Below are 12,246 nucleotides of genomic sequence, written 5' to 3'. Positions count from 1 at the left end.
TGTCGGCCAGATGGTTAGGTTAGCGCTAACTACTGTTAGTCAACCCCCCCTGACACTGACAGTGGGCCCCAGCGCCACTAATTAGTAATTAGAATTAATTTAAATCTGTTTAACCCCCCCTGTCACTGACGTGTGGCCCCCACACGTCAGGTTTGACTTCAGCCAGCCGCAGTTGACCTGCTGACGTCACACTGACGTCAGGCTGACGCAGTAATTGATTTTCTGGATTTAAATTAAATCAGGAAATTCCAGAATATTAATTAAACTTCCAAAATTCATAACTTTTATTCTGTAACTCCAAATTGGACAAATTATATATGAAAAATGATCAGAAAAATCCAATCTATCTATCTGTACTATTTTCATGCATGATCAAACAAGTTAAATTGATGATTCAAGCAGAACAAGGAAAAGCACTTTAAAAGGCCATATTTGAATTTGAAATTTGAATCTTTGATTCAAATTTGTTCAAACCCTTCTGGCTTTAGTTGCATTAGCCCAATACACTCATATTGCCATGTTTCATGCATGCATCATATTGTTGCACATTGTTTGGTGATGCTTGTGTATCGATGCCCTTTGCGACAGGTTCTGTCCCCGAGGAGTACCGTGATTACCCTAACGAAGAACCGTATCAGTGCATCGAACCATCAGGCAAGCAACCAACCATTTGATCATATCGATACAATCCCATGTTCTCGCTCCTGCTCTCTTTTACTGCATTAAGACAACGCGATTCAAACTGCTGTGTGCTACGGTAGTTGAACCCATTTCCTCTGCATGACCTGTCATTGCCACAGTAACTAGATGAAACCCACTAGCATGTGTAGGAGTTGATTGAGCCATATGTATGTGTTGTTCCTACCTTGCTATGCCTGCTATGCTTAGAGTCGTGTCAGGTCTGGTTCATCTGGGTGATGGGCTAGAGTGAAATGATTATGTCGGTAATGAGAGTGGTGTGGTGAACACGATTTGGTAAAGGTATCGATGAGAGGCCATGTAGGAGTACATGGTGGGTTGTTTCATTGAAGCCGACCTTAAGCACTGAGATCTGTATGTGTGATTTAAGAATCAGCTACTACCATGCATTGGGCCCGAAACCAATGGACCCTCTCGACTTCTTATTCACCCTAGTTCTCCGTCCAGGAGTTGCAAGTAGTTTCTGGTGTTTGTAGCCTACTGGAGGCCGTGGACAGCGCTGACCGTAGGGGTGGGCTGTGATGCGGTAGGTACGTGGCCGGGTGTACCGAATACCCGTTAGGTATCTCGGGAACCCTGTTCACATCGTTCGGGGCCGTATGGGAAACCTCGGCCGGACTCCCTGCGGATGGAACCTGAATAGGCGATAAACCTGGACTGGAGGCTTAGGTGATTAGGTAGGTCGTGGCCGACACCCACGTTGGGCTTCCGCTTGAAGGTTGCCGAGTACATGTCGTGTAAACGACGGTAAATGGTGAGAGCGTGTATGAAGAAGTACACCCCTGCAGGGTTAACATGATCTATTCGAATAGCCGCGTCCGCGGTAAAGGACTACTTGGTTGCCTATACAGTTCATAGACAAGTAAATGGAAACTACTAAAAGCCTCAAGATAAGTGTGAGTGCCGAGGATGGCTCTTCCGTAGGAAGACGGAGGTGGATCCTCGGTAGTGTATTGAAGTGGTGAGTAGTGGACTCGTGTGCGCAAAACATTTCAAGTTGGAGTATCGTAGGATAGTCTAGCCAAGAGTCAAAGCTAGCTTGCTGCAATAACTCCACCAACCCTTCTTGATACTATGCATGTATGTAGGATCTGATGTAAGTCTTGCTGAGTACTTTTGTACTCATGTTGCTATAATCTACATTTTTACAGAAGACGCTGCAACCCCTTCTGATGGGTTCTATGTAGACGTTGACATCAACGAGTAGGCTAAGGACCCAGGTGGTGACCCTGAGCTTGTGATGGACCACGTAGTATAGTTAGGCTTCCAAGCCTCTTTTATTTTACTAGTTGTCTGTACCCAGACAAAGTACTTCCGCTGTTGGCTTGTATGACTGTATGACTTGTATGTTGGGTCGTGAGACCCGTACCTTTGTGTATAATATGTATGGCTCCCTGAGCCTTAAATAAAGTACTTGTGTCATAGAGTCATGTTGTGATGCTTCGTTGTATTTGCACATATCGAGCATATTGTGTGTATGGTTGAAATGCTTGGTATGTGTGGGATCTGACTATCTAGTTGTTTATCTTTAGTAGCCTCTCTTACCGGGAAATGTCTCCTAGTGTTACCGCTGAGCCATGGTAGCTTGCTACTGCTCTGGAACACTTAGGCTGGCCGGCATGTGTCCTTCTTCGTTCCTGTGTCTGTCCCTTCGGGGAAATGTCACGCTTTGAGTACCGGAGTCCTGTTAGCCCGCTACAGCCCGGTTTACCGGAGTCCTGCTAGCCCAGTGCTACAGCCCGGACCCACTTGCTGATGACCGACACGTTCGAAGCTGGGTCATGGATGCCTGTCCCTGTAAGTCTGTGCCACTTTGGGTTTACGACTAGTCATGTCAGCCCGGGCTCATTATCATATGGATGCTAGCGACACTATCATATACGTGAGCCAAAAGGCGCAAACGGTCCCGGGAAAAGGTAAGACGACACCCGTGGGGATACCGTGCGTGAGGCCACAAAGTGATATGAGGTGTTACCAGCTAGATCGATGTGACATCGAGTCGGGGTCCTGACATCTTATTATTGAACCATTTGATGTTTGGGGCTTTGATTATATGGGACCTTTTCCTGCCTCTAATGGTTATACACATATTTTAGTTGATGTTGATTATGTTACTAAGTGGGTAGAAGTTATTCCAACTAGTAGTGATGATCATAAAACTTCTATTAAAATGCTTAAAGAAGTTATTTTTCCGAGGTTTGGAGTCCCTAGATATCTTATGACTAATGGTGGTTCACATTTCATTCATGGTGCTTTCCGTAAGATGCTCGCTAAGTATGATGTCAATCATAGAATAGCATCTCCTTATCATCCGCAGTCTAGTGGTCAAGTAGAGTTGAGCAATAGAGAGCTCAAATTAATTTCGCAAAAGACTGTGAATAGATCTAGAAATAATTGGTCCAAAAAACTTGATGATGCATTATGGGCCTATAGAAATGCATACAAAAATCCTATGGGTATGTCTCCGTATAAAATGGTTTATGGAAAAGCATGTCATTTACCTCTTGAACTTGAACATAAAGCATATTGGTCTATTAAAGAGCTCAATTATGACTTCAAACTTGCTGGTGAGAAGAGGTTATTCGATATTAGCTCACTTGGTGAATGGAGAAGCCAAGCCTATGAGAATGCCAAGCTTTTCAAAGAAAAAGTCAAACGCTGGCATGATAAGAGGATACAAAAACGTGAGTTCAACATATTAGATTATGTGTTATTATTCAACTCTCGCTTAAGATTTTTTGCAGGAAAACTTCTCTCAAAATGGGAAGGTCCCTACGTTATCGAGGAGGCCTATCGTTCTGGTGCCATAAAAATCAATAACTTCGAAGGCACAAATCCGAGGGTGGTAAACGGTCAAAGAATTAAACATTATATTTCCGGTAATCCTATCAATGTTGAAACTACTATTATTGAAACCGTAACCCCTGAGGAATACATAAGGGACACTTTCCAGAACGTTCCAGACTCTGAAAAGGCATAGGTATGTGGTACGGTAAGTAAACCGACTCCAAAATAACTCCAATGGCAATTTTTATCAGTTTTGGAATATTTAAGAATTTTAGGAAGAAAGAAGTAGTCCGAAAGGGACACGAGGCCCCCACGAGAGTGGAGGGCGCCCCCCCCCCCTGCAGGGCACGCCCCCCTGTCTCGTGGGCACCTCGTGTGCTTCTTGGACTCCGTTTTCTTGCATGTTACGTATTTTGGTCGGTAAAGATTCATTATATATACTCCCGAAGGTTTTGACCACCGTATCGCGCAAATATCCTCTATTTTCGTTTCGAGCTGTTTCTGTTTCAGATCTAAGAGCATCATGTCGTCTCCAAGCACTCCCAAGGACAAGTTTTTCGAGAGGGTTATCAACCCCTATCTTGCGGAGGTGCCGCAACACCCTCAAACCATTGAGATGTGTGAGGGGGTGCTGCACATCCGCGATGTGGAGGGACCAAAGGGTACCGAGAGCGTGGAGACAAAGCTCGAAGCCGTGGAGCAGCAAGTTTTCAAGTGCCAAGGGATGGTGGAGCGTGGACTCAATGCCAACCAGATCTATGACCTGCAGAACTAGAACTGTGAGTATGAATATAGATTCAAGAGGATGAGTTTGGCTGCAGATTTTAGGATCCCGGAGACTCGATCATCCTTCTATGATGGAGAGCCTATGCCTTGGAAGGCGGACGACAAGCCTACATCATCAACAACTCCTACTTCACCACCTCCGAGGAAATAATCACATGGGTATGGGCACTCCCCTTGGCAACTGCCAAGCTTGGGGGAGGTGCCCCGGTATCGTATCACCATCAAACTCCTATCTTTATCATTTTATTTAGTTTGATCCTTTTAGTAGTATATTGATCTAGTAGATTGAAGTTTTGATATCAAGTAGTTTGAGTTTTGCTTTGTGATCTCTTTTTGTATTCGAGTCCGCGAGCTACCTATAATCAAGATTAGTGTTGAGTCAAGGGCTTTGCTATGTGCTATGATCTTGAGCAAGTAGAAAGAATAAAAGAGTTCATATTGATCTTATGGATAGTGATAACTTCACACATAGAAAGTATGAGGCATAAAAATTGTTGGGAATTGATGAATGTAGTTTTGGTCATCGTTGCAATTAATAGGAAGTGATAAGGAAAGAGAGGTTCACATATAAATACACTATCTTGGACATCTTTTATGATGGTGAGCACTCATTAAGTATAACATGCTAAAAGAGTTGTCGGTGGACAAGGAAGACAATGTAATGGTCTATGTTTTCTCACATCTCAGTTAAAGTATGTTGTCATTGACCTTCCGAACATGTTGAGCTTGCCTTTACCCCTCATGCTAGCCAAATTCCTAGCACCAAGTAGAAATACCACTCGTGCTTCCAAATACCCTTAAACCCAGTCTTGTCATGAGAGTCCACCATATCTACCTATGGATTGAGTAAGATCCTTCAAGTAAGTTGTCATCGGTGCAAGCAATAAAAATTGCTCTCTAATTATGTATGACTTATTAGTACGGAGAAAATAAGCTTTGTATGAACTTGTTGTGGAAGTAATAAAAGCGACAGACTGCATAATAAAGGTCCACACACAAGGGGCAATATAAAGTGACGTTCTCTTGCATTAAGATTTTATGCATCAACCCTAAAAGCGCATGACAACCTCTGCTTCCCTCTACGAAGGGCCTATCTTTTACTTCATGTTCTTACTTTATGCTTTTATTTTTGTGCTTGAGTCAAGGTGATCTCCACCTTTCCCTTTTTCATTTTATCCTTTGGCAAGCTCTTCGTGTTTGAAAGATCATGATATACATATCCAATTGGATGTTCGTTAGCATGGGCTATTATTGTTGACATCACCTAAAGGTGAATACGTTGGGAGGCAACACAATAAGCCCCTATCTTTCTTAGTGTCCGTCTAAAACTCCATAACCACAAGTATTGCGTGAGTGTTAGCAATTGTAGAAGACTATATAATAGTTGAGTATGTGGACTTGCTGAAAAGCTCTATTATTGACTCTTTCTGATGTTACGATAAATTGCAATTGCTCCAATGACCGAGATTATAGTTTGTTAGTTCCCAATGAAGTTTCTGAACCATACTTGACATTGTGAATTGCTTGTTACTTGAGCATAGGAAATCATATGACAAAACCTATATATGTTGCTGTTATTAGAATGATCATGATGCCCTCATGTCCGTATTTTATTTTTATCGACACCTCTATCTCTAAACATGTGGACATATTTTTTGATTTCGGCTTCCGCTTGAGGACAAGCGAGGTCTAAGCTTGGGGGAGTTGATACGTCCATTTTGCATCATGCTTTTATATCAATATTTATTGCATTATGGGTTGTTATTACACAATATATGTCATTACTTATGGCTATTCTCTCTTATTTTACAAGGTTTGCCATGAAGAGGGGGAATGCCGACAGCTGGAATTCTGGCTGGAAAAGGAGCAAACATTGGAAACCTATTCTGCACAACACCAAAAGTCCTGAAACTCCACTAAACAACTTTTTGGGATTTATAAGAATTTCTGAGCGAAAGAAATAGGCCAGGGGGCCCACACCCTGTCCAGGAGATAGGGGGGCGCCCCCCTATAGGGCGCGCCCCTATCTCCTGGGCCCCCTGGTGGGCCTCCGGCGTCCATCTTCTGCTATATCATCACTTTTACCCTGGAAAAAATCGTGGGCAAGATTACGGGACGAAACTCCGCCGCCACGAGGCGGAACCTTGGCGGAACCAATCTAGGGCTCTGGCAGAGCTGTTCTGCCGGGGACACTTCTCTTCGGGAGGGGGAAATCATCACCAACGTCATCACCAACGATCCTCTCATCGGGAGGGGGTCAATCTCCATCAACATCTTCACCAGCACCATCTCCTCTCAAACCCTAGTTCATCTCTTGTATCCAATCTTGTATCCAAAATCACAAATTGGTACCTGTGGGTTGCTAGTAGTGTTGATTACTCCTTGTAGTTGATACTTATTGGTTTACTTGGTGGAAGATCATATCTTCAGATCCTTCATGCATATTATTACACCTCTGATTATGAACATGAATATGCTTTGTGAGTAGTTATGTTTGTTCCTGAGGACATGGGTGAAGTCTTGCTATTTGTAGTCATGTGAATTTGGTATTCGTTCGGTATTTTGATGAGATGTATGTTGTCTTCTCCTCTAGTGGTGTCATGTGAACGTTGTCTACATGACACTTCACCATTATTGGGCCTAGAGGAGGTCATATGGAAGTAATAAGTAGATGATGGGTTGCTAGAGTGACAGAAGCTTAAACCCTAGTTTATGTGTTGCTTCGTTAGGGGCTGATTTGGATCCATATGTTTCATGCTATGGTTAGGTTTACCTTAATAATTTTGTTGTAGTTGCGGATGCTTGCAATAGGGGTTAATCATAAGTGGGATGCTTGTCCAAGTAAGGGCAGTACCCAAGTACCGGTCCACCCACATATCAAATTATCAAAGTACCGAACGCGAATCATATGAACGTGATGAAAACTAGCTTAACGATAATTCCCAATGTGTCCTCGGGAGCTCATTTCTCATTATTAGAAATTGTCCAGGCTTATCCTTTGCTACATAAAGGATTGGGCCACCTTGCTGCACCTTATTTACTTTATTTACTTGTTACCCGTTACTATTTATCTTATCATAAAACTATCTATCACCTACAATTTCAGTGCTTGCAGAAAACCTTACTGAAAACCGCTTATCATTTACTTCTGCTCCTCATTGGGTTCGACACTCTTACTTATCGAAAGGACTACGATAGATCCCCTACACTTGTGGGTCATGAATAGGTTCCACTCAGAAGCCTATCCCGAGCAACGTGTTCTTGGAGCATCTCCATACCGCGTCAGTGCAAGAAGATCCCTTCAAGGAAGAGGCCTCACAACCAATAAGTTCAACCGACCCGACTGAGATCGAGGTTCTAGTCGTGGTCGACTTGATCATGGAAGTCTTGACGATCACTCCCGACTGGACAGTACCGTACATCGCATACATCCTTAGGAAGGAACTCCCAGAGGATGAAGATGAGGCTCGCCAGATAGTCCGTCGATCGAAAGCTTTCACCGTGATGAAAGGGCAGCTTTACAGAGAAAGTGTCACAGGAGTGGCTCAACGCTGCATCACCCCGGAAGAAGGTTGAATGATCCTAAATGATATCCACTTGGGGACTTGTGGTCTCCATGCGTCCTCTCGGACCATCGTGGCCAAAGCATACAGAGCGGGATTCTATTGGCCTCGAGCAAATGAGATGGCGAAAGATATTGTTGACAAGTGCGCAGGTTGCCAGTTCTACTCCAACATGTCCCACAAGCCTGCATCTACTCTGAAGACCATTCCACTCATCTGACCGTTTGCAGTCTGGGGATTGGATATGGTTGGACCCTTCAAGACCGGCACAAGTGGTTTCACCCATTTGCTTGTAGCAGTCGACAAGTTCACCAAGTGGAGCAAAGCCAAGCCCATCAAAAACCTTGGTGCAAGCACTGTCGTCAACTTCATCAAGGAGTTGATATTCAGATATGGAGTTCCTCACAACATTATCACAGATAACGGCTCCAACTTCGATTCTGATGAGTTCAAGGCGTTCTACGCATCCCAAGGCACTCGGGTCTTGCACACCCGCAGTTGAATGGACAAGCAGAAAGGGCGAATAGTTTGATCCTTCAAGGGTTAAAACCCCGACTGATGCGTGACCTTAAGCACGCTGCTGGAGCTTGGGTGACTGAATTACTATTCGTCCTATGGGGGCTGAGAACAACGCCAAACTGATCGATTGACCGAACCCTTTTCTTCCTAGTGTACGGTGCTGAGGCTGTGCTTCCGAGTGACTTGCTGCACAATGCCCCCCGAGTGGAACTCTTCTCAAAAGCTAAAGCAGAGCAGGCATGCGAAGACGCAATCAATCTCCTGGAGGAAGAACGCGAGTTGGCTTTGATTCAGTCGACCATCTATTAGCAAGATCTATGTCAATTCCACGCCCGCAATGTTAGAGGTCGAGCATTTCAGGAAGGAGACCTTGTGCTCCGAGTGGATCAGAAGCGGCCTCACAAGCTCGCTCCGGCCTGGGAAGGTCCCTTCATCATCACCAAGGTGCTTCACAATGGAGCGTACCACATCTACAATGTAGCCAAGAACATGGATGAGCCATGCGCATGGAACGCAGAGCTGTTTTGTCCTTTCTATACCTAGAATCACTCGACCCAACGAGTTGTAATAAGAGTACTTCAATTTGCTTTACAAAAACAAGATTCCTACAGTATCTTAATGTATGATTCCCCATAATCACAGTGGGTGGCTTAGCCGCGAACCTGATTCACCTAAGTTAAAAACATTCCGAGTGGAGAGAAATCCTCCCACTTGGAAGCTTAGCCGCGACCCCGAAATCGCCTAAGTTAAAAACATTCCGAGTGGAGAGCAATCCTCCCACTCAAAGGCTTAGCCGCAACCCCGAAATCGCCTAATTTAAAAACATTCTGAGTGGAGAGAAATCCTCACACTCGGAGGCTTAGCTGCGATCCTGAAATCGCCTAAGTTAAAAACATTCCGAGTGGAGAGCAATCCTCCCACTCGGAGGCTTAGCCGCGACCCCGAAATCGCCTAAGTTAAAAACATTCCTGAGTGGAGAGCAATCCTCCCACTCGAGGGCTTAGCTGCAACCCTGTACTCGCCTAAGTTAAAAACATTCCGTGTGGAGAGCAATCCTCCCACTCGGGGGCTTAGCTGCGACCCCGTACTTGCCTAAGTTAAAAACATTTCGAGTGGAGAGCAATCCTCCCACTCGGGGGATTAGCTGCGACCCCGTACTCGTCTAAGTTAAAAACATTCGAGTGGAGAGCAACCTTCCCACTCGGGGGCTTAGCTGCGACCCTGTACTCATCTAAGTTAAAAACATTCCGAGTGGAGAGAAATCCTCCCACTCGGAGGCTTAGCTGCGACCCCGTACTCGCCTAAGTTAAAAACATTCCGAGTGGAGAGCAATCCCCCACTCAGGGGCTTAGCTGCGACCCCGTACTCGCCTAAGTTAAAAACATTCTGAGTGGAGAGCAATCCTCCCACTCGGAGGCTTAGCTGCGACCCTGTACTCGCCTAAGTTCAAAACATTCCGAGTAGAGAGCAACCCTCCCACTCGGGGGCATAGCTGCGACCCGTACTTGCCTAAGTTAAAAAGATTCCGAGCGGAGAGCAATCCTCCCACTCGGAGGCTTAGCTGCGACCCCGTACTCGCCTAAGTTAAAAACATTCCGAGTGGAGAGCAACCCTCCCACTCGGGGGCTTAGCTGCGACCCCGTACTCGCCTAAGTTAAAAACATTCTGAGTGGAGAGCAATCCTCCCACTCAGGGGGCTTAGCTGTGACCCCGTACTCGCCTAAGTCACAAAGATCCTTTGAGATACATCACAAGTACAACGTACGCTCCATCCCGATCCGCAAGGACGATGAGGTGTCGACTGAACAACATGTTCGAGCCGCGTCACAAGTACAATGTACGCTTCATCCCGATCCGCAAAGGCGATGTGGTGTCGACTGATCACATTGTTAGACCCACTCGATGAAAGGTGAAAAGATCAAGTTTGCTCGGAATCAAAAACATTCAGAAGCAATAAAAGCAAAAGCCATGATATTCAAGGGAAACCAAGTTCAGATAAATCCCGCAAAAGTTCAGAACCGCGACGGGCAGAAATACTCAGGCATAAAGCCTGAAAGAGTTTAACGGTTACATAACCACTCGGCATTCTGAGGCAAATAAAGGTGAGGTGTAATGTTTCGTTCACTCGGCAGGAGAAGGACTTGCTGGATCACAAAAACTGTCAAGGTCGATGTTGTCTACGATGCGAGTGGCGGCGTCAAGGAAGGTGTCCATAAAGGACTAAAAACTGAACCTTTTGGTATTCGCAACCTTGAGGGCCGCCAGCTTGTCTTCTCTGACATCCTTGAAGTGCACTCAGACCAATGACAGGGTGACGTCGGTGCCACAACAAGCAGATGACTTCTTCCATTCCTGCACTCGAATAGGGATTTGATTCAGTCGAGTCATCAAAGACTCGAGATCCTGTGAGAGTTCCGCCTAAGGCCAGAGTTCAGCATCAATCCACGTCATTGCCGCCTTCAGTCGAGCAAGATAATCCACAACACTGTCCAGGCGAGACTCCAACCACAGCACGTTCATTGCAACATCATCCTTGACACGAGAGATGGGGTCAAGACCAGTTTCGACTCACACAGTTTCTGCTTCGAAGTCTTGACAAAGTTCTGCACATTCGAAAAGTAGTGAGTCAACAGTTTAACGTGACAGTCGACATCAACAAATCAGTCGAACAAGAGGAAATACCTTCAAGCTTCAAGACCAACTTCGCAACAATCTGCCCCAGATAAGACTCCAGTTCGCCCTTCTTGGCCTTAAGGCTCCCAACTTTGTCGGTCAAGCTTTCCTTATCTTTCTTCAGTTGCGTAACCTCCTTGTTAGCTTCAGAAACAACAGTCTTCAACTTGGAGTTCTCCTCTTCCAACTTGCCGACTGAGGCCAACTTCTTGTCTGAAAGTGATGTTTTCTCTCGCACCTCCTTGTGGGCCGCAGCAAGATCCTGATCCTTCTTCTCCAGAGCCTGCTTCATTTTCTCTAAAGAAATAACATTCTTTAGACGAGCTTGAAGTTGACGGTTTTCACTACGCATATCTGTTTGAGTGGAATCACTCGGTTCAAAGAGACTGAAAAGAGAGAGAGAGACAATCATAAGGTGGACGGTTGACGAGTGGTTACCTCCCATGATAGCTGCTTTGTCCTGGGCCTTCTTGAGGTTCTTCTTGGCCAGTTCCAGATCAAGGTTGAGGCTGATTTGCTTCTTATCCAGTTCAGAAAGTTGAGCTCCAAGATGACAAGACTTCTGCAGTCAGCAAATAAGATATGTCAGTCGACAGAAACAAAAGTCAATCACAGTGAAAGTTGCTCTAAGACTACCGCTGAATCAAACATTCAATAGCAGTCTTGGGGACTACACCCAGTGGGTGCACTTGGCGTGCCCCCATTGGTCCGGATTTTACACTCAGCATGGTGTGCCCAGCATGAGTATAAAAAAAGAGATTCTTAGACCCCCAGCCGACTACCGGCAGTCGACCCGGTCTCGAGGACTACACCCAGTGGGTGCACTCTGCGTGCCCCCACTGGTTCAAAAAGCACTCGACTCAACCTGGTCGATTCAAGTGGAAGAACTGTTCAGCTCTAAGTCAGAAACACCCCAGTGGGTGGTTGAATGCGAAATGCAGACCCATGATAGATGCACATAATAGGTTCCAAAATGCTCATCCAAGGACACCATATGGACAGTGAAGCAAAGTCGCAACTAACCTTGACGTTGGCTTGCAGAGCAGTAGTGGCGTTGTAGGCAACCTAACTAGCCTCATGCACCACCTTCATCTGCTCCATCACGAGGTTCACCTGGAGAAGAGCCTCCCTGGCGACAGTCGGCAGGTTGTCTGGAGTCTAGCACGCAGCAAAGAGCGATGATGGCTGAGGGAGTTCCGGACTAGGGGGTGTCCGGATA

The sequence above is a fragment of the Triticum aestivum genome, chromosome 5B (genome assembly GCF_018294505.1).
Source record: "Triticum aestivum cultivar Chinese Spring chromosome 5B, IWGSC CS RefSeq v2.1, whole genome shotgun sequence".
Classification (NCBI taxonomy): Eukaryota; Viridiplantae; Streptophyta; class Magnoliopsida; order Poales; family Poaceae; genus Triticum; species Triticum aestivum.
This window is presented reverse-complemented; position numbering follows the sequence as displayed.